Genomic DNA, 21817 nt, shown 5'->3' on the forward strand with positions numbered 1-21817 from the left:
TAATTGGGCAGAGGAACCAGAGATCAAATTGCCAACATCTTTTGGATTATCAAAAAAGCAAGAAAGTTCCAGAAAAATATCTATTTCTGCTGTATTGACTATGACAAAGCCTTTGACTGTGTGGATCACCACAAACTGTAGAAAATTCTTAAAGAGACAGGGATACCAAACAATCTGACCTACCTCTTGAGAAATCTGTATGCAGGTCAGGAAGCAACAGTTAGGACTGGACATGGAACAACAGACTGATTCCAAATAGGGAAAGAAGTATGTCAAGGCTGTATATTGTCACCCTGTTTATTTAACTTATATGCAGAGTATATTATGTGAAATGCTGGGCTGGATGAAGCACAAGCTGGAATCAAGATTGCCAGAAGAAATGTCAATAACCTCAGATATGCAGATGACACCACCCTTTTGGCAGAAAGCTGAGAAGAACTTAAGAGCGTCTTGATGACAGTGAAAACGGAGGGTGAAAAAGTTGGCTTAAAGCTCAACATTCAGAAAACTAAGATCATTGGCATCTGGTCCCATCACTTCATGGCAAATAGATGGGGAAACAGTGAGAGACTTTATTTTTGGGAGGCTCCAGAATCACTGCAGATGGTGACTGTAGCCATGAAATTAAAAGACGCTTGATCCTTGGAAGAAAAGTTATGAACAACTTAGGCAACATATTAAAAAGCAGAGATATTACTTTGTCAACAAAGGTCTATCTAGTTAAGGCTATGGTTTTTCCAGTAGTCATGTACAGATGTGAGAGTTGAACTATTAAGAAAGCTGAGTGCCAAAGAATTGATGCTTTAAAACTGTGGTGTTGGAGAAGACTCTTGAGAGTCCCTTGGACTGTAAGGAGATTCAACCAGTCCATCCTAAAGGAGATCAGTCCTGAGTGTTCATTGGAAGGACTGATGTTGAAGCTGAAACTCCAATAATTTGGCCACCTTATGTGAAGAGCTGAATCATTTGAAAAGACCCTGATGCTGGGAAAGATTGAAGGCAGGAGGAGAAGGGGATGACAGAAGGTGAGATGGTTCGATGGCATCACCGACTCAATGGGCATGAGCTTGAGTAAACTCCAGGAGTTGGTGATGGACAGGGAGGCCTGGCATGTTGCAGTTCATGGGGTCGCAAAGAGTCAGACACGACTGAGTGACTGAACTGAACTGAATTATTATATAACAAAAGTTTATAATTATTCTATCACTTTTGTTATGAGAAAATAAATCCAGTCAAATAAATTTCTTCAAAAGTGACCATATTTTATTTAATGATGCATTTCAGTAGCTATATGTGTGTGTGTATATATATATATACATATATACATTTTTTTTCCATGGGTGAGTGCAACAGAAAATATTTTAGGATGTGGCAGGCATTATTATACATAACAAAGTGAAAATAGGCAGTATACTCTAATGAAAGATGACAAATCATAAATAAATACAGTGGGATAACATGGCACTTATTTAAGAGAAAAAAATAGAGGTAGTATAACCCAGTGTCTTACAGCCAATTAGATGTAGTATCAATATAAATGTACATAATTTGTATAAATGTATATAATTTGTATAAATACAAATGTAGAATGGTAGGTGTCACTTTTCATACACTTCTTTTTTAGGTCAAACTACTATTTATAACAGAGCAGGATTTAAAACAAAACACTAATGGCATCTTCAAAGAAATCAAAACTAAAATGAATTATAGTCCTTGCTCAATGGAGAAGTGGTGGTGGGAGCCACTTTGCCTCTGCTTCTTTCCTAGTGCTGTATTTTCTTATTTGCTCAAAGCACATAGAGCAAACCACACCATGGGTCTAGACACATCAGCATGAATTATTTGATTGAGATATGTCTAGACCTCTCATTTTTATATTTATTAATTACTGTATTTGCATTGTTAATCTGAATTGACAAATTATTTTATTTCATACACAGGCTGGCACAGCCAACCTGAGCTATGGCATGAGTTGAATTAGAACAGTGAGCTATTCCAATCACAGTAATCTAGAAAGAATCCTAAAGTGACTGAATCTATAATGGTCAGTGGCTTAGTGGACTGGAAGCCAGGGAGATATTTAGAAGTTTGACAATAATTGATTTTGCTTTAATTTGAACCAAAAAGAGAGCAAAGGGCAAGTAATATCTCATAAATGAAGGGCTTCCCAGGTGTCACTAGTAGTAAAGAACCCACCTACCAACCCAGGAGATGTAAGAGACGTGGGTTCAATCTCTGAGTCAGGAAGATCCCCTAGAGGAGTGCTTGGCAACCCTCTCCAGTATTCTTGCCTGGAGAATCCCATGGACAGAGGAGCATGGAGGGCTGCAGTCCATAGGGTCACAAAGAGTCAGACACAGCATGAGCAAAGAATCAGGAAATTATTTAAAGGGAGAGAAGACAGTAGTTAACATGAGACTGGATTCTTGAATACCAAATGGGCAGTTCAGTGTCTAACAGTACTGATTACATAGAAAAACCTCTGCAAGTCATCAGTACTCAAGCATATAGAAGTCATGTTAGTTGGCACTGCTGCTGCTTCACAGAACAGAGGGACTGATGTTGGAGGGATTGATGTTGAAGCTGAAACTCCAATACTTTGGCCACCTGATGTGAAGAGCTGACTTATTTGAAAAGACCCTGTTGCTGGGAAAGATTGAAGACAGGAGGAGAAGGGGACGACAGAGGTTGAGATGGTTGGATGGCATCACTGACTCAATGGAGATGAGTTTGAGTAAACTCTGGGAGTTGGTGATGGACAGGGAGGCCTGGCGTGCTGCAGTCCATGGGGTCCCAAAGAGTCAGACATGGCGACTGAACGGAACTGAACTGCTGCTTCACATTTACTTACCATCCAAATTAACCATCTTGAGAGACTGACTTAATAATATTAATGCGCCTAGAAGAGACATTGAAAAAACTGCCAACACATTTTGGGACTTGTTCTCTAATCTCAAGAAATTTTAATTTCAAGTAGTTGTATCGAAATGTATAACAAAGCGTGTACCTAGCACTTATACAGAGCACACATACAGAGAGTTGGACTTCTCTGGTAGCTCAGATAGTAAAAAATCCCCCTACAGTGCAGGAGACCTGGGTTCGATCCCTGGGTTGGGAAGATCCCCTGGAGGAGGGTATGGCAACTCACTCCAATATTCTTACCTGGAGAATCCCATGGACAGAGGAGCCTGGAGGGCTACATGGAGTTGCAGAGTTGAGCACGACTGAGTGGCCAAGCACACACACACAGAGTTAAAGATAAAGCAGGGTCTCATTATTATGTTTCTTTAAGCAAGAAAGTCAGAGAGACAACTCATGCAACCAAATCTGCACATGTTTTAGGTGTCCTTAATGAGGAAAATATTACATTATATACATTTATTTAATTTTCTGTATACTGAACATAAGTGGGGGTGAATGTAGCAATGTACCATCAGCTTAAGAAGGAATGTAACTTGGATGATTAATTTTGTGTCTGACTGTCTCAAGGGATGCCCAATACTCATATAAACTGGATACTATATATTCATGTTTGTATACACATGCCCTCATAATCACATATATTTTTGCAAGTCTCGTCAATATAATTTTTTCAGCAGTGTTATAAATATGAATTGATATCCATGGAAAGCAGTGCTTATAGGCTAATGCAACTGCTGTAACCAGATTTCTAAACCTTGCCTTCCTTCTACTACAGAGGCTATAAAAAGTCAGCTGATTTCTTTTGTAGCCTCTTACAGCTCAAGGTGCCAGTGTAGCAATTGTCTCCCTAACATGCAAAGGAAGTTTACAATCCAATAATAATAAGGCAAATGATCCAATAAAAATGGGCAAAAGATTTGAACAAACACTTCATGAAAGAAGACACACAAGTGGCCAATAAACACATATAAAGTTGCTAAAACATTAGCCATCTGAGAAATGTATGTTAAAACCAGGTGAAAATATCACTACATACCTGCTATAATTGATGCTACCATGCATTGGGGAGGTTATGGGCAACTAGAATTTCATGCAATCAGAGATCTTGAGGATAAATATAAGTTAGTTTAACTTTAGATTTCTCATATTTTAAATTGCGTCAAATAAGACCATTAAAATCCAATATGAACTTCAAGGATATTCATGCCCCTGTAAGAATTTTAGTCTGCTTCTGGAGTTGAATACAAATTCAGTAGTAATGTGATAATAATTGTGATAGAGGAAGTATGTACACTTCCACAGCTGCTAGAAGAGTAAAATGCTTTACACTGATGCAACTACAGTAATTGGTTTGTTCTGCTCTGAGTTCAATTTAAAATGGCAATTATTTTTTGACTATGTGATTTAAATCTTTCAAGATATATTACAGTAAAAAGGGGAAAAGCCTTAGAATTGAAATGTAGACTCACAACTAGTTATGGAGGAGGAAATTAGTGTCCATGCAATAACATTTAAACTCTGTTGTGACTTCAGTCAAGAATGAATCTGAATTTTTAGAATGTATTATAAGAGCATTTGAATATATAAGATTAACCATTTAAAAATGAATTTTAAACTTACAGTTAAACTCTAATTAAAGATACTGAATGAGGTCTCATTCAAAATTGCCAGCTGTGCCACCCCCGAATATAAAAACATCCATCTAAGGCAGTTCCATGTGTTATCACATTAACGTTTTCACAATTGCATAATATTATATTGCAAGTAAGACAGTCTAGGTTAAACGATCTCAGCTCACTAATTCTAATGTTTAAAACTGTTTGTCAAGGAATAATGGTTTGTTCCTTTTTATCACAAATGATCATCTGCAAATAAATGCAATAGAGATGAAGATTTAGAAATACCTTTGTGATTTTACAGAGCGATGGAGCCTGCTTACAATAATTCATGGTGCAGTTTAAAACACCAATATCAGCATTATAATCAAAATTCAATAGGATATGAATTTTGGGAACTAATAAATTATAAATGAGGCTCATGATAGTGAAATCACACAAGTTATATCACTTTGACTTAAGCCAGGATAATTAATAAATCATTTAATAATTCAAAAACATATTGGAACATGTCATGTATTAATATTGGGGATTATTCCAAGGAATTTTCTTAAATTCATTTTACTAAAGAGATTTATTATTATTTTTCCTTTTCATTAATTTTCCTTTTTTGTATTACTCACTTTTCTTTTACTACAATGTGGCTATTTTCCCAGCAAGTTTACCAAAACAAATTAAAAAATTAAGCTGATCTAGAGCTACCCTATTACTACCAATATTATTTCATATTTATCATATGGAAGGAGACTGACAAGAGCATACCAGCTATTTTTTAAATCTACATTTTAATTTTAATTTCTTTAGTCTCACATCTTAGGGATGATTTTTAACTCTCATAGTTACTAATGTAATGTTGGCATAATGATGGGAGAATGGAAGCATACATAGCATCTTTATAGGAGGCAATGTCAGAGAAACTGGCTTAATGACTACGGGTCTTCTAGCAAGGGAGAGGGTGGGAAGATTTGGGAGAATGGCATTGAAACATGTAAAATATCATGTATTAAACGAGTTGCCAGTCAAAAAAAAAAAAAAAAAAGAAAAGAAATAAAAGCAGAACAGTTTGGGTATGGGGGAAGTTTTAATAATTCTATATATTTCTTACTTTTTTTCTAGACACTATGTTATGTATTTCATAATTGGTCTGATCGCCAACAAAATATATATTAACTGGTTATCATTATCATCAGTTTAAAGGTAAAGAAATCAAATAGGAAATGTTTAAGCTCTGTGCTAACCAGATGGTGAAAATTTAAAGTGTGATATTTTGCACACACATATACATTTTCAAACACTACTTAGTTTTTCAAAATAATCTTATTTGTTAATTTCATATTCAAGGCTTCATATCTGTGCCACATTCCATATGAGAAATAGATTATATCTACTAGGTAAAATCTTGCAGACCCTTTGACAAAATAAAACATACTCAAAATTTTTCAATAAACCCCATTTGTATTAGTTTCTTAGGGCTGCCATAACAAATTTCAGACTGAATATATTAAACAATAGGAACTTATTTTCTCACAGTTCTGTAAAATGAAGGTCCAAGACCAAAGGTCAGCAGGTTTTGATTTCTTCTGAAGTTTATTTTCTTGGCTTGAGTATGGCCACTTCCTGTGGTCTTCCCTCTGAACTTGCCTATCCATGTCCAAATATCCTTTTATTCTAAAGATACCAATAATATTGATTAATGACCTCTTTTAAGCATAACTACTTCTTTAAAAGGACTTATTGCAAAATATAATCAAATTCCAAGGTACTGCAGTTTAAGATTTCAATGTATGAACTGGAGGGACACAACTCAGCGTATATACCATCTCACCAAATCCCCTCATTATCCCTATATGATTCTTTCCCTTTAATATATCTCAGAATTATTATTTTACACAAGCAAAAAGGCAATATGCTGCTGCTGCTGCTAAGTCGCTTCAGTCATGTCCAACTCTGTGCGACCCCATAGATGGCAGCCCACCAGGCTCCCCCGTCCCTGGGATTCTCCAGGCAAGAACACTGGAGTGGGTTGCCATTTCCTTCTCCAATGCATGAAAGGGAAAAGTGAAAGTGAAGTTGCTCAGTCATGTCCAACTCTTCACGACCCCATGGACTGCAGCCCACCAGGCTCCTAGTATCAAAACAAAATTTCCAATTAGATGATTTCTTCTTGAAATATGTTTACTATCTTGTTAAATACAAATATTCAAAGGAAAAAAAGCAATGATTGCACTTTCATCAAATTATGAAATATTTTAGATTTATTTCCAGTGAAACAGCTGTATCAGATCAAAATTTAGTAGGGACAAACTTTTAACCACTCTGAAACATCTTCAGACTACACATATTGGAAGAAGATGCTGCCTTGGCATCTTGCAATTAAAGGTGTGGTTCACAGCAGGAGCATTAGCATACTCTAGGCACTACTAGAAATGCAGAAACTTGTGCTCCAGTCTTTCTAAATCAGAATCTTCATTTTAACTTTCTCTGAGGTGATTCTTATGTACAATAACCTTTGCAAACCTCTGATCTGAAATATAGCAAGTTTTCCCCAAAAGAACCATATATAAGGAATCAAAGGATATACAAGTGGGAGCAAGATTAGGGGCAAGGGAAAATGATGAAGTTTGTTTTTCCTCTCATCTTTATCTTTTTTATCCAGACCTACCCAATCTGTATATGCACATACATCATATCAAATAGTATTGTTTAAAAATGCTTCATAATTGTTACATTTGTTGCACTGGAATAAGTAGACTCCAATATTCACAGTTTTATGTGTGTTATAACAGCAGCTCATAAATGAATTCCTTGAAATCCTAGTACTAAAAATATTTTGTAGGAGGATGAATGATTGTTTGGTCAATAAGTTTAGGCAGGTTGACATATCATATCCTTCTTTTATAGGGTGCATTATTCACAATGTGTGGTGGTGGTGGTGGTGGTGGTTTAGTCTTTAAGTCATGTCCAACTCTTACAATCCCATGGACTGTAGCCTGTGAGGCTCCTCTGTCCATGGGATTCTCCAGGCAAGAAGATTGGAGTGGGTTGCCATTTCCTTCTCCATCACAATGTGTATGAGCATATCAAAGACTTTGACCATTTCAGCAATAAAGTAATATTGCAATTAAAGGCATGGTTCTGTATCCTAATAATGTCTGTATCCTAAACTAATTTTACCATAGATACCTTTCATCTAAACTTCTATCAGTATGTGAGAGGATCAGTGTAAGAGATAAGTCTTCATAGACTTTGGTACACACATATGTATGTGTGTGTGTGTAATTATATCATATATACATATATGTAGTGTATACATAGAGAGTAGTAATATATGTATATTATGGAGGAGGGGATGGTAACCCGCTCAAGTATTCTTGCCTGGAGAATCCCATGGACAGAGGAGCCTGGCAGGCTATGACTCACTGGGTTGCAAAGAGTCGGATATGATCGAAGTGACTCAGCAATGCATATGTATATAAACTTATATATAAAGTAAGTATAAATTATATAGAGTTCTATAGTCAGTCTGTGATTTCCAAATTCCTAAAACATTAGCACTCTTCTTGCTTCACTTAAGTCTCAACTTAATGTATAAAAATGTACTCACTTCATCAGCGACTTTTATTTTAAGAATGCATGGTTTATCAAGTTTTATCCATGAAAGTGTTGAAAGTGTTGGTGGTGCAGTCATGTCTGATTCTTTCTGACCCCATGGACTGTAGTATCAGTTCATGGAATTATCCATGCAAGAATACTACAGTGGGTTGCCATTCCCTTCTCCAGGGTATCTTGCAGATCCAGGGTTCGAACCTGGGTCTCCCACATTGCAGGCAGATTCTTTACTGTCTGAGCCATCAGGGAAGCCCCAAAATTTTATGATATTACTCTGAAATTCTCTTTGCTCTCATTCTATAACTCTTCTGTCAGAATAATCTTAAATGATTATTTTCTATAATGATATTCTATAATTTCTATAATGATTATTTTTTATAATTTTCTGTAATATTATTTTATATAATTATTTTTTAATTTTGATAATATTTTCTTAGTCTTACTAAGAGGAAAAATAAAAATTACTGGGAAGCCTAAGACGCAGTTTGAAAAATGGATTTCTAATTTTGCATTAATGGACAAAATTATAGCTTTTCATGTAGGCAGAAAAGAGCCTATGCTCAGGTTCTAAAGAGATGTGGCTCAGTGATTTCTTCGCTAGTTCTTAGTTCAGTTCAGTTCAGTCACTAAGTCGTGTCTGACTCTTTGAAACTCCATGGGCTGTAGCATGACAGGCCTCCCTGTCCATCACCAAGTCTCAAGAGTTTACTCAAACTCATGTCCATTGAGTTGGAGATGTCATCCAATGTATCATCCTCTGTCATCCCCTTTTCCTCCCACCTTCAATCTTTCCCAGCATCAGGGTCATTTCAAATGAGTCAGCTCTTTGCATCAGGTGGCCAAAGTATTGGAGTTTCAGCTTCAACATCAGTCCTTCCAATGAACACCTAGGACTGATCTCCTTGCAGTCCAAGGGACTCTCAAGAGTCTTCTTCAACACCACAGTTCAAAAGCATAAATTCTTTATTGCTCAGCTTTCTTCATAGTCCAACTCTCACATCTATACATGACTACTGGACAAACCATAGCCTTGACTAGATGGACCTTTGGACGTGGTAAATTCTTGGTAAATTACTATTCATGTATTCAAAAACTAACTATACAATAAAACTGAACAAGAACTACAAAGTTTAGATAAAACCAGATTAACCTACTTTCAAAGTCCCCTCTTTCAAAACTTCTCTAAAACTGATCTGAAATCAAAAATTTTAAAGACTTCTTTCAAGTAGTGCCAAAGAATATATAAAGATATTTTCTAGTGAGATATATATTTTTAAAGTCTTAATTCTATGTCCCAAAGAAGTATTTAACTTGGGAGAATATAAACCAACTTCATATAGATCTTATGTGATGTGTTATTTGTCAAGATTTTTCTTTTTGGAAAGGGGAATTAATTCTCTGCAACTTTTAAAGTTACTTGTATTTTGTGTATTAAAATTTCCATTTAAATTTAGACTTGCTGCTGAATATCAATGTCTTTGACATCCATTAATTATAAAATAAAATAAACTTTCTTTAGTCATTGACAGTGTATATTTTACTTATAGGATTTCTATCACAGTGAATCATTTTTGCATTACTGAAACAAAACTAGCTCAGGGTGTTAAAATGTTTAGTATATTATCATGTTTAATATATTTTCTTAACATTGCATCCATAATCAGAAGTCTTTGTTTGTTTTGCTTGTTTTGTCTTATGGTCTATTATGTTTTTATTATTGCAAAACAGATGGGAAATTTCAAAATATTCTAATAATGTAACAACCCGATGAACCAAACCAATATGATGTCAGTCGGATATTAAGAACTTGGATTTTGGATGACCATTAACAAAGACTCACAATCTGATCCCAGAATCATATCTGACTTGTCCTCTTACAACAACTTTGTGCCTCGTAAGAGATTTAGCTACTGACTTTTCATTCAGGAAGAATATATGTTAGACATCAGAAATTGAAATTAGCTTTATTGAAGCTACATCTAAAATAATTTTCTAGTCCCTTGTTTGGAGAGTATTGACTGGAATCAATGGACCTAGGTTTCCTATCTGTCATTTGACTTCATGATACCTCTTCATTCAAAGTATCCTAAATTTGTAAGGAGAGATACAAACTAATGCAATTATTTACTCTCATTTGTCATTGAGCACTGTATCTGAATTAAGAAAGATATTTACTAACAAATTTTCATTGTCACTGATTGTATGAAATGTTTAATCAAAGCTGTTCCTTAGTTGTATGTAGTCATAAGCTTTCCTTCAAACTTTCTCAGTGACATTCAATTGTTTTTTTTTTTTATTTGTTTAAATGTTGATTAGTGTAGGCAGAATCAAGTTTTCATTTCTTTTCCCATTTTCTTTTCCAGAGAGAAAAAAATAGAAAGATAAAAAAGAAAATCTTAGTGAAACAGTTCTCAGGAAAGGCAATTACAATCTTCACTTTATATACTTTATAAGAGAAGTATATGAACTGAATTTAAATACATATTCTCAAAAGATGGGACTGTCAGCATTTTAAAGAAATAATAATGATTGTTAATACATGGCAGGAAAGTGCATTATGAAAAGAACTCTTTGAGGAAGAGGCTTATCCTCAGTTCACATTTCACTGGAAATTGTTAGCTATTTTTCCCAAGGTCTTGAAATAATAAGTAGCTGTGCATAAATTCAAATCCAAGCTAACTCTAGAGCATGCATGTTGTTGGATAATCTATTCCAAAATAAGATAAAGTAGAGGTTTATGTAAATGATACAGTATATATTGATAAAGATCTTCATAAAAAAAAAAACTCAGAAAACCCTGACATATAATCAAATAGTAAAAGCAGAAAACAAAAAATAAAATCAATCAACAGCTGTCAATGGTCTTTAAAGGCTAAATACAAAGCCTCAATACCCAGGCTTATCACTGCTACTCCATAATGTAAGAAAAGAAAAATGAAAAGTACATAAACACCAGTAAAAAAGGCCAAAGCTAACTGTATAACAGAATATGAAAAATTTAATGACTTATTATAAATGAGATTATTTCCTATTTTAGTATGTGGCATTTCATGAAGAGATAAAGAGTACTAAAATGTTACAGGCATCAGTATTTGAAGCTAAATCTGAAAAAGTTTGAAAAAGTAGGTGGCAGAAGGATATGAAAGGAAATAGAAAAATATAAGTATCATTTACTTATTCAATATATAATTAATCACTAAATATTTCAAGCACTGTTCTAGGGTTTGGGGACTGTGATGCACAAGACAGAGTCCTTGTCATTAACCTCAGTCTTGAGATGTGACTTATATGGTGATCACTGAACATCATGAAGAGATAGTCTATTTGAACCATTCATTATATATAACTACTAAACTCCAAATCCTCTCTAGACTATTAGCTTCAAAGAGGGTCCAAAAGCTTTGGAGGAAATGATTGCACTTCAGACACCCCAGATGTCCAAGCATTCTGGCATAATCTCAGAAATGTTCAGAAGATTTGCTATTTACAAAGTGTGGAAAAAGAATAGGGAATGCCAGTTCAAGTGATTCCAAGAGATAATCTTGGCCAGTGTGAGAACATACTGTAATCTTTATCCCTACACCAACAAAATATAACAGGGGGTAGGAATAGTCACCAAAACAGAGCTGAGGATTAGTAATTTTAATTAATTAAAAGTCAAAAAAGAGTAAAACAGAGTTTCACACTTGGTGGAAAGTGCAAAAGTTAGGAAATGCTTAGGAATATCAAAAGAAAAAGAGTAGAAGGAAGACTTACAAGAACACAGAAACTAACTTTTATGAGAAGTTATTTCCCCATTAGCAGGAAGTGGGCAATTAGTTATTCTCATATTTTATTATTGAGGTATAATTGATTTACAATATTATATTAGTTTCAGCAGACAACATAATGATTCAGTATTTCTATGAATTACATTCTATTTAAAGTCATTATAAAATATTGGCTTTATTTCCCTGTGCTGCACAATCTATACTTATTTGTTTTATGAATAGCAGTTTGTACCACTTAATTCTCCACCCTTATATTGCCTCTCCTCTCTGGTCAACACAAGCTTGTTCTCTATATCTGTGAGTATTAGCTGTGCATTTGTCATATAACTTTTATTATATTACATTATGATTTCTCCATATTGAATTTGTTGAGAGAGTTAATCATGAAAAAATGCTTATTTTTTTTTTGTTAAACACTTTTCTGCATCTGTTGAGAGGATCATAGGATTTTTATTCTTCACTTCATTAATGTAGTGTTCTTGACATTTTGGGGAATTCAAATTAATTTCAATAATAGGTTCTTAAAATTATTAGAAATAAAATTGCTGAGCTCAATAATGTAAAAGTATTGTTACACCAAATTAAATAAATGATTTAATTAATAGATTACAGAATTTACAGGAGGATTGTAACAGTGTAACTTTAACTAATATTGCTTAAGACTGTCTCTTTCTAACAATATTAACCAGAATTAAATAGTACAATATTAAAATATTTTCAAAAATTATTACTTGTCTAAACAAGTAAAGTTTTTTACTTTTATCTATTTTTTACTGAAGTTAAACTTTAAAAAAATATTTTTAAATCTTTTGCATTTTTTCAAGTATAAATGTTCTCTTCTTGGTCTTTGCTATTCTTTTCTAGTTCAGCGTATAGAAAGGTCTTTATCAATGGATATTTAAAATTGCATATTAAAATATCAATCCATTTTTGTACTTATATCAAATATTTTCACCTAAATTTGTTTAGGTTTTTTTTAATTGTAAGCTTGTTGTGGTTCCATGGTTTTTTTTTCTAACAGATAATTTTATGGTTTTATAGTGAAAAATCTGTCAATATTTTACTTTGAGATTGATTTTGCACTTAATAAAAACATGTCTAAATTCACCACACATATTCTAATTTTAACAATTTTACCTGGTATTTTGTGTGTGTTTGCATATGTGTGCACATTTTGGGCTGATGATCTAGATATCTATTTCTCTCTCAAATTGTTAAATCACTTGTTCAATAATTACTCTCTTACATGTTAAAATTTTACATGAAATAAGATTTATTTCTGGAGTATCAAGCCAAGCAATAATATTTACTATTATTATGACCACATAATATTATCAGTACTTTTCAAGGAGAAGTTGTTTTCATTACTTTCTGTTACATAACATCACTCAGCACAGTTTAAAAATATTCTACCCAAGAATGTTCATTAATTTTCTTTCTAATACACAGAGTCATTTCTGTTTAGTTTCACTCATGCTAAAACCAAATCAGAGCAATATGACACCTGAAAAATCATTCTGGAATGCATCAGTTGGCTTTCCTTTACCACATGTGATCAATCCATAGACAGAAAAGACCTTGCATATTTTGTTTTTGTTCCCTTGCCATCCCAAGCTAAGCTAAGTGAATATAGAGAAAGAAATATCAAAGGTGATAGTTGAAGAGAAAAAAATACATTTCTACATTATAAATGTATTATATAATATATTTATACATTTGATAAATTTATATAATATATTTATAAAGATATACATTTATTTGTTCATGTTATTGTGCCATATATTTGCTATATATAATTATAATATATTGTTTTAAAAGTCATATAGCATTGTATATATTATTCCATATGAATGGAATTATATACATATGTGTATATATATACATATAGAATCTCTACCACCCTCTTTTCTTCCTTTCTCTTATTTTTAATTAATTAGTATTTTATATGAATATATTTCCACAGCAAAAGCTGATATTTGTTTCAAAAAGACAACATAGAAGATGGCGGAGGAGTAGGACGGGGAGAACACTTTCTCCCCCACAAATTCATCAAAAGAGCATTTAAACGTCGAGTAAATTCCACAAAACAACTTCTGAATGCTGGCAGAGGACATCAGGCACCCAGAAAAGCAACCCAACTCTTCTAAAGGAGGTAGGAAAAAATATAAAAGACAAAAAAAGAGTCAAAAGAGGGAGGGACGGAGTTCCTTCCCGGGAAGGGAGTCTTAAAAAGAGAGAAGTTTCCAAACACCAGGAAACCTTCTCACTGCCGAATCTGTGCTGAGCTTTGGAAGCACAGAGGGCAACATAAAAGGGAGAAAAAAATAAACAAACAATTAAAAATCGCAGATTGTGAGCCCTACGGTAACTCCCCCAGCGGAGAAGCAGCGCAGACGCCTGCACACGGCATTAGCAAGCGGGGGCTGGGCAGGGAAGCGCGGCGCGGGCTGCGTCGCTTAGAGTAAGAATCTGGCCCAAATGTCCTGAGCGCTATCTGAGCGAAATAATTTGGGCTAGCAAACCAGACTGTGGGATATCTACCACGCGAAAAGCCAGCCCTAACCTAAGACACCGCCAGGCCCGCGCACGGAACAAAGGACTGAACAGAGATAGCCAGCTGCAGACCTTCCCCCTCTGGTGACAGGCAGCCAGAGCCGGAAGGGGGCAATCGCAGCCCCAGAGAGACACTATCTATAAAACTGTAAGCAGGCTTCTTTGCTAACTAAAACTTCTTGGGGGTCTGGATGGTCAACATCTGCCTGAGAAAGTGCGCCGGTTTTACACCCAGATAACCGAGTGGTGGGGAGGCGATAAGTCGCAGCATTGGCGCCCACCAAACACTTCATCACCTGAGCTGCTCAGACCTGGGAAGAGCACAAAACGCAGACCCAACCGAGTCTGCGCCTCTGAGGACTACCCGAGTGCCTGAACCTGAGCGGCTTGGACCTGGGAGCTCAGCCCAGGGCCGGCCTCTGATTGTTCCCGGCGGAACAACCTAGAGCCCGAGCAGTGTGGGCAGGGAGGCTACACGCGCCGTGAGCGGGGGGCAGACCAAGTGTGGCTGAGGCACTGCGACCGCACGCCAGTGTTATCTGTTTGCAGCATCCCTCCCTCCCTCCCCACAGCGCAACTGAACAAATGAGCCTAAATTAAAAAAAAAAAAAAAGCGTCCTCCACCATCCCCTTTCTGTCAGGGCAGAAATCAGACACTGAAGAGACCAGCAAACAGAAGAAGCTATAACAGAGGGAAACGCCTTGGAAGCTACAGGCCATAGATTAAAACCCTGTGGTTACTACGAACTACATAGGAAGGGGCCTATAAATCTTGAGAAATATAAGTCGGACCAAGGAACTAGCCAAAAATGAACTGAACCCACAATACTCACAACAAAACCAGAGAAAGACCTAAATATATTTTTACTGTTTTTACGATCAATCTTTCTTTCTTCTTTTTTTTTAAATTTTTTTTTAAAATTTTAAGTCCTCTATTGTCCTTTAATTTTCACATTTATAACCTATTACTTTGCAAAAAAAAAAAAAAAGACCCTATTTTTTTTCTTCTTCAGCAAACTTCATATATATATTTTATAATTTTTTTGACCATGTTTTGTTTTTTTTCTTTTTCTTCTTTTCTTTAACATTGTATTTTTGAAATTCCAAACTCTACTCTAGATTTTTAATTTTAGCCTTTTGGTATATGTTATCAATTTTGTACCTATAGGTTTTTTTTTATAATTTCTGTGACTTTTTTTTTCCCTCTGTTTCTTTCTCTTCTTCTTTTATATAACATCGTATATCTGCAATTCCAAACTCTACTCAAGATTTTTAATTTATGCTTTTTGGTATTTGATATCAATTTTGTACCTGTATTTTCTTTATAATTTTTGCGACATTGTTTTTGTTGGTTTGTTTGTTTTCTCTCTTTATTTTTCTTCTTCTTTTTTTTAACATTGTATTTTTGAAATTCCAAACTCTACTCTAGATTTTTAATTTTTGCTTTTTGGTATTAGTTATCAATTTTGTACCTGTAGTTTCTTTATAATTTTCACTACCTTGTTTGTTTTTCTTTGTTCTTTTTTTCTCTCTTTCTTTTCCTTCTTCTTTTCAATAACATCATATTTTTGAAATTCCAAACTCTACTCTAGATTTTTAATTTTTGCTTTTATGTATTTGTTACCAATTTTGTACCTTTAAGAACCCAATCTTCAGGACCCATTTTTCACTAGGGAGCGAGATTACTGGCTTGACTGCTCTCTCTCCCTTTGGACTCTCCGTTTTCTCCACCAGGTCGCCTGTGTCTCCTCCCTAACCCCTCTCTACTCTACCCAACTCTGTGAATTTCTGTGAGTTCCAGACGGTGGAAAACACTTAGGGAACTGATTAATGGCTGGATCTGTCTCCCTCCTTTTCATTTCCCCCTTTTATCCTTCTGGCCACCTCTGTCTCCTACCTCCTTCTTCTCTTCTCTGTATAACTCCGTGAACATCTCTGAGCGGTCCAGTTGTGGAGTGCGCATAAGGAAGCGACTACTGGCTAGCCCACTCTCTCCACTATTGATTCCACCTCATCTCATTTGGGTCACCTCTAAATCCGTCCTCCCTCTTCTCTTCTCCATGTAACGCTGTGAACCTCTGAGTGACCCTCACAGTAGAGAAACTTTTCATCTTTAACGTAGATGTTTTATCAATGGTGCTGTATAGAAGGAGAAGCTTTGAAACTACTATAAAAATAAGACCAATAACTCTAAGTAGGAGGCTTAAGTCCAAACCCTGACTCCAGGGAACTCCTGACTCCAAGGAACATTAATTGACAGGACCTCATCAAATGCCTCCATACCGACACTGAAACCAAGCACCACACAAGGGCCAACAAGTTCCAGGGCAAGACATACCAAGCAAATTCTCCAGCAACAAAGGAACACAGCCCTGAGCTTCTAGATACAGGCTGCCCAAAGTCACCCCAAAACCATAGACATCTCATAACTCATTACTGGACATTTCATTACACTCCAGAGAGAAGAAATACAGCTCCATCCACCAGAACATCGACACAAGCTTCCCTAACCAGGAAACCTTGACAAGCCACCTGTACAAACCCACACACAGCAAGGAAACGCCACAATAAAGAGAACTCCACAAACTGCCAGAATACAGAAAGGACACCCCAAACTCAGCAATTTAAACAAGATGAAGAGACAGAGGAATACCCAGCAGATAAAGGAACAGGATAAATGCCCATCAAACCAAACAAAAGAGGAAAAGATAGGGAATCTACCTGATAAAGAATCCCGAATAATGATAGTGAAATTGATCCAAAATCTTGAAATTAAAATGGAATCACAGATAAATAGCCTGGAGGCAAGGATTGAGAAGATGCAAGAAAGGTTTAACAAGGACTTAGAAGAAATAAAAAAGAGTCAATATATAATGAATAATGCAATAAGTGAAATTAAAAACACTCTGGAGGCAACAAATAGTAGAATAACAGAGGCAGAAGATAGGATTAGTGAATTAGAAGATAGAATGGTAGAAATAAATGAATCAGAGAGGATAAAAGAAAAACGAATTAAAAGAAATGAGGACAATCTCAGAGACCTCCAGGACAATATTAAACACTACAACATTCGAATCATAGGGGTCCCAGAAGAAGAAGACAAAAAGAAAGACCATGAGAAAATACTTGAGGAGATAATAGTTGAAAACTTCCCTAAAATGGGGAAGGAAATAATCACCCAAGTTCAAGAAACCCAGAGAGTCCCAAACAGGATAAACCCAAGGCAAAACACCCCAATACACATATTAATCAAATTAACAAAGATCAAACACAAAGAACAAATATTAAAAGCAGCAAGGGAAAAACAACAAATAACACACAAGGGAATTCCCATAAGGATAACAGCTGATCTTTCAATAGAAGTTCTTCAAGCCAGGAGGGAATGGCAAGACATATTTAAAATGATGAAAGAAAATAACCTACAGCCCAGATTATTGTACCCAGCAAGGATCTCATTCAAGTATGAAGGAGAAATCAAAAGCTGAGAGAATTCTGCACCACCAAACCAGCTCTCCAACAAATACTAAAGGATATTCTCTAGACAGGAAACACAAAAACAGTGTATAAATTCAAACCCAAAACAATAAAGTAAATGGCAACGGGATCATACTTATCAGTAATTACCTTAAACGTAAATGGGTTGAATGCCCCAACCAAAAGACAAAGACTGGCTGAATGGATACAAAAACAAGACCCCTACATATGTTGTCTACAAGAGACCCACCTCAAAACAGGGGACACATACAGACAGAAAGTGAAGGGCTGGAAAAAGGTTTTCCATGCAAATAGGGACCAAAAGAAAGCAGGAGTAGCAATACTCATATCAGATAAAATAGACTTTAAAACAAAGGCTGTGAAAAGAGACAAAGAAGGTCACTACATAATAATCAAAGGATCAATCCAAGAAGAAGATATAACAATTATAAACATATATGCACCCAACACGGGAGCACCGCAGTATGTAAGACAAATGCTAACAAGTATGAAAGGAGAAATTAACAATAACACAATAATAGTGGGAGACTTTAATACCCCACTCACACCTATGGATAGATCAACTAAACAGAAAATTAACAGGGAAACACAAACTTTAAATGATACAATAGACCAGTTAGACCTAATTGATATCTATAGGACATTTCATCCCAAAACAATGAATTTCACCTTTTTCTCAAGTGCACATGGAACCTTCTCCAGGATAGATCAAATCCTGGGCCATAAAGCTAGCCTTGGTAAATTCAAAAAAATAGAAATCATTCCAAGCATCTTTTCTGACCACAATGCAGTAAGATTAGATCTCAATTACAGGAGACAAACTATTAAAAAATCCAACATATGGAGGCTGAACAACACGCTGCTGAATAACCAACAAATCACAGAAGAAATCAAAAAAGAAATCAAAATTTGCATAGAAACGAATGAAAATGAAAACACAACAACCCAAAACCTGTGGGACACGGTAAAAGCAGTCCTAAGGGGAAAGTTCATAGCAATACAGGCACACCTCAAGAAACAAGAAAAAAGTCAAATAAATAACCTAACTCTACACCTAAAGCAACTAGAAAAGGAAGAAATGAAGAACCCCAGGGTTAGTAGAAGGAAAGAAATCTTAAAACTTAGAGCAGAAATAAATTCAAAAGAAACAAAAGAGATCATAGCAAAAATCAACAAAGCCAAAAGCTGGTTCTTTGAAAGGATAAATAAAATTGACAAACCATTAGCCAGACTCATCAAGAAACAAAGGGAGAAAAATCAAATCCATAAAATTAGAAATGAAAATGGAGAGATCACAACAGACAACACAGAAATACAAAGGATCATAAGAGAGTACTATCAACAATTATATGCCAATAAAATGGACAACGTGGAAGAAATGGACAAATTCTTAGAAAAGTACAACTTTCCAAAACTGGACCAGGAAGAAATAGAAAATCTTAACAGACCCATCACAAGCACGGAAATTGAAACTGTAATCAGAAATCTTCCAGCAAACAAAAGCCCAGGTCCAGACGGCTTCACAGCTGAATTCTACCAAAAATTTAGAGAAGAGCTAACACCTATCCTGCTCAAACTCTTCCAGAAAATTGCAGAGGATGGTAAACTTCCAAACTCATTCTATGAGGCCACCATCACCCTAATACCAAAACCTGACAAAGATCCCATAAAAAAAGAAAACTACAGGCCAATATCACTGATGAACATAGATGCAAAAATCCTTAACAAAATTCTAGCAATCAGAATCCAACAACACATTAAAAAGATCATACACCATGACCAAGTGGGCTTTATCACAGGGATTCAAGGATTCTTCAATATCTGCAAATCAATCAATGTAATACACCACATTAACAAATTGAAAAATAAAAACCATATGATTATCTCAATAGATGCAGAGAAAGCCTTTGACAAAATTCAACATCCATTTATGATAAAAACTCTCCAGAAAGCAGGAATAGAAGGAACATACCTCAACATAATAAAAGCTATATATGACAAACCCACAGCAAACATTATCCTCAATGGTGAAAAATTGAAAGCATTTCCTCTAAAGTCAGGAACAAGACAAGGGTGCCCACTTGCACCATTACTATTCAACATAGTTTTGGAAGTTTTGGCCACAGCATTCAGAGCAGAAAAAGAAATAAAAGGAATCCAAATTGGAAAAGAAGAAGTAAAGCTCTCACTATTTGCAGATGACATGATCCTCTACATAGAAAACCCTAAAGACTCCACCAGAAAATTACTAGAACTAATCAATGAATATAGTAAAGTTGCAGGATATAAAATCAACACACAGAAATCCCTTGCATTCCTATACACTAATAATGAGAAAACAGAAAGAGAAATTAAGGAAACAATTCCATTCACCATTGCAATGGAAAGAATAAAATACTTAGGAATATATCTACCTAAAGAAATTAAAGACCTATATATAGAAAACTATAAAACACTGGTGAAAGAAATCAAAGAGGACACTAACAGATGGAGAAATATACCATGTTCATGGATTGGAAGAATCAATATAGTGAAAATGAGTATACTACCCAAAGCAATCTATAGATTCAATGCAATCCCTATCAAGCTACCAACAGCATTCTTCACAGAGCTAGAACAAATAATTTCACAATTTGTATGGAAAAACAAAAAACCTCGACTAGCCAAAGCGATCTTGAGAAAGAAGAATGGAACTGGAGGAATCAACCTACCTGACTTCAGGCTCTACTACAAAGCCACAGTTATCAAGACAGTATGGTACTGGCACAAAGACAGAAATATAGATCAGTGGAACAAAATAGAAAGCCCAGAGATAAACCCATGCACATATGGATACCTTATCTTTGACAAAGGAGGCAAGAATATACAATGGATTAAAGACAATCTCTTTAACAAGTGGTGCTGGGAACTCTGGTCAACCACTTGTAAAAGAATGAAACTAGAACACTTTCTAACACCATACACAAAAATAAATTCAAAATGGATTAAAGATCTAAACGTAAGACCAGAAACTATAAAACTCCTAGAGGAGAACATAGGCAAAACACTCTCTGACATACATCACAGCAGGATCCTCTATGACCCACCTCCCAGAATATTGGAAATAAAAGCAAAAATAAACAAATGGGACCTAATTAACCTTAAAAGCTTCTGCACATCAAAGGAAACTATTAGCAAGGTGAAAAGACAGCCTTCAGAATGGGAGAAGATAATAGCAAATGAAGCAACTGACAAACAACTAATCTCGAGAATATACAAGCAACTCCTGCAGCTCAACTCCAGAAAAATAAATGACCCAATCAAAAAATGGGCCAAAGAACTAAATAGACATTTCTCCAAAGAAGACATACAGATGGCTAACAAACACATGAAAAGATGCTCAACATCACTCATTATCAGAGAATTGCAAATCAAAACCACTATGAGGTACCATTTCACACCAGTCAGAATGGCTGCGATCCAAAAGTCTTCAAGTAATAAATGCTGGAGAGGGTGTGGAGAAAAGGGAACCCTCTTACACTGTTGGTGGGAATGCAAACTAGTACAGCCACTATGGAGAACAGTGTGGAGATTCCTTAAAAAACTGGAACTAGAACTGCCTTATGATCCAGCAATCCCACTGCTGGGCATACACACTGAGGAAACCAGAAGGGAAAGAGACACGTGTACCCCAATGTTCATCGCAGCACTGTTTATAATAGCCAGGACATGGAAGCAACCTAGATGCCCATCAGCAGATGAATGGATAAGAAAATGGTGGTACATATACACAATGGAGTATTATTCAGCCATTAAAAAGAACACATTTGAATCAGTTCTAATGAGGTGGATGAAACTGGAGCCTATTATACA

The sequence above is a fragment of the Bubalus kerabau genome, chromosome 9 (assembly GCF_029407905.1).
Source record: "Bubalus kerabau isolate K-KA32 ecotype Philippines breed swamp buffalo chromosome 9, PCC_UOA_SB_1v2, whole genome shotgun sequence".
Lineage (NCBI taxonomy): Eukaryota > Metazoa > Chordata > Mammalia > Artiodactyla > Bovidae > Bubalus > Bubalus kerabau.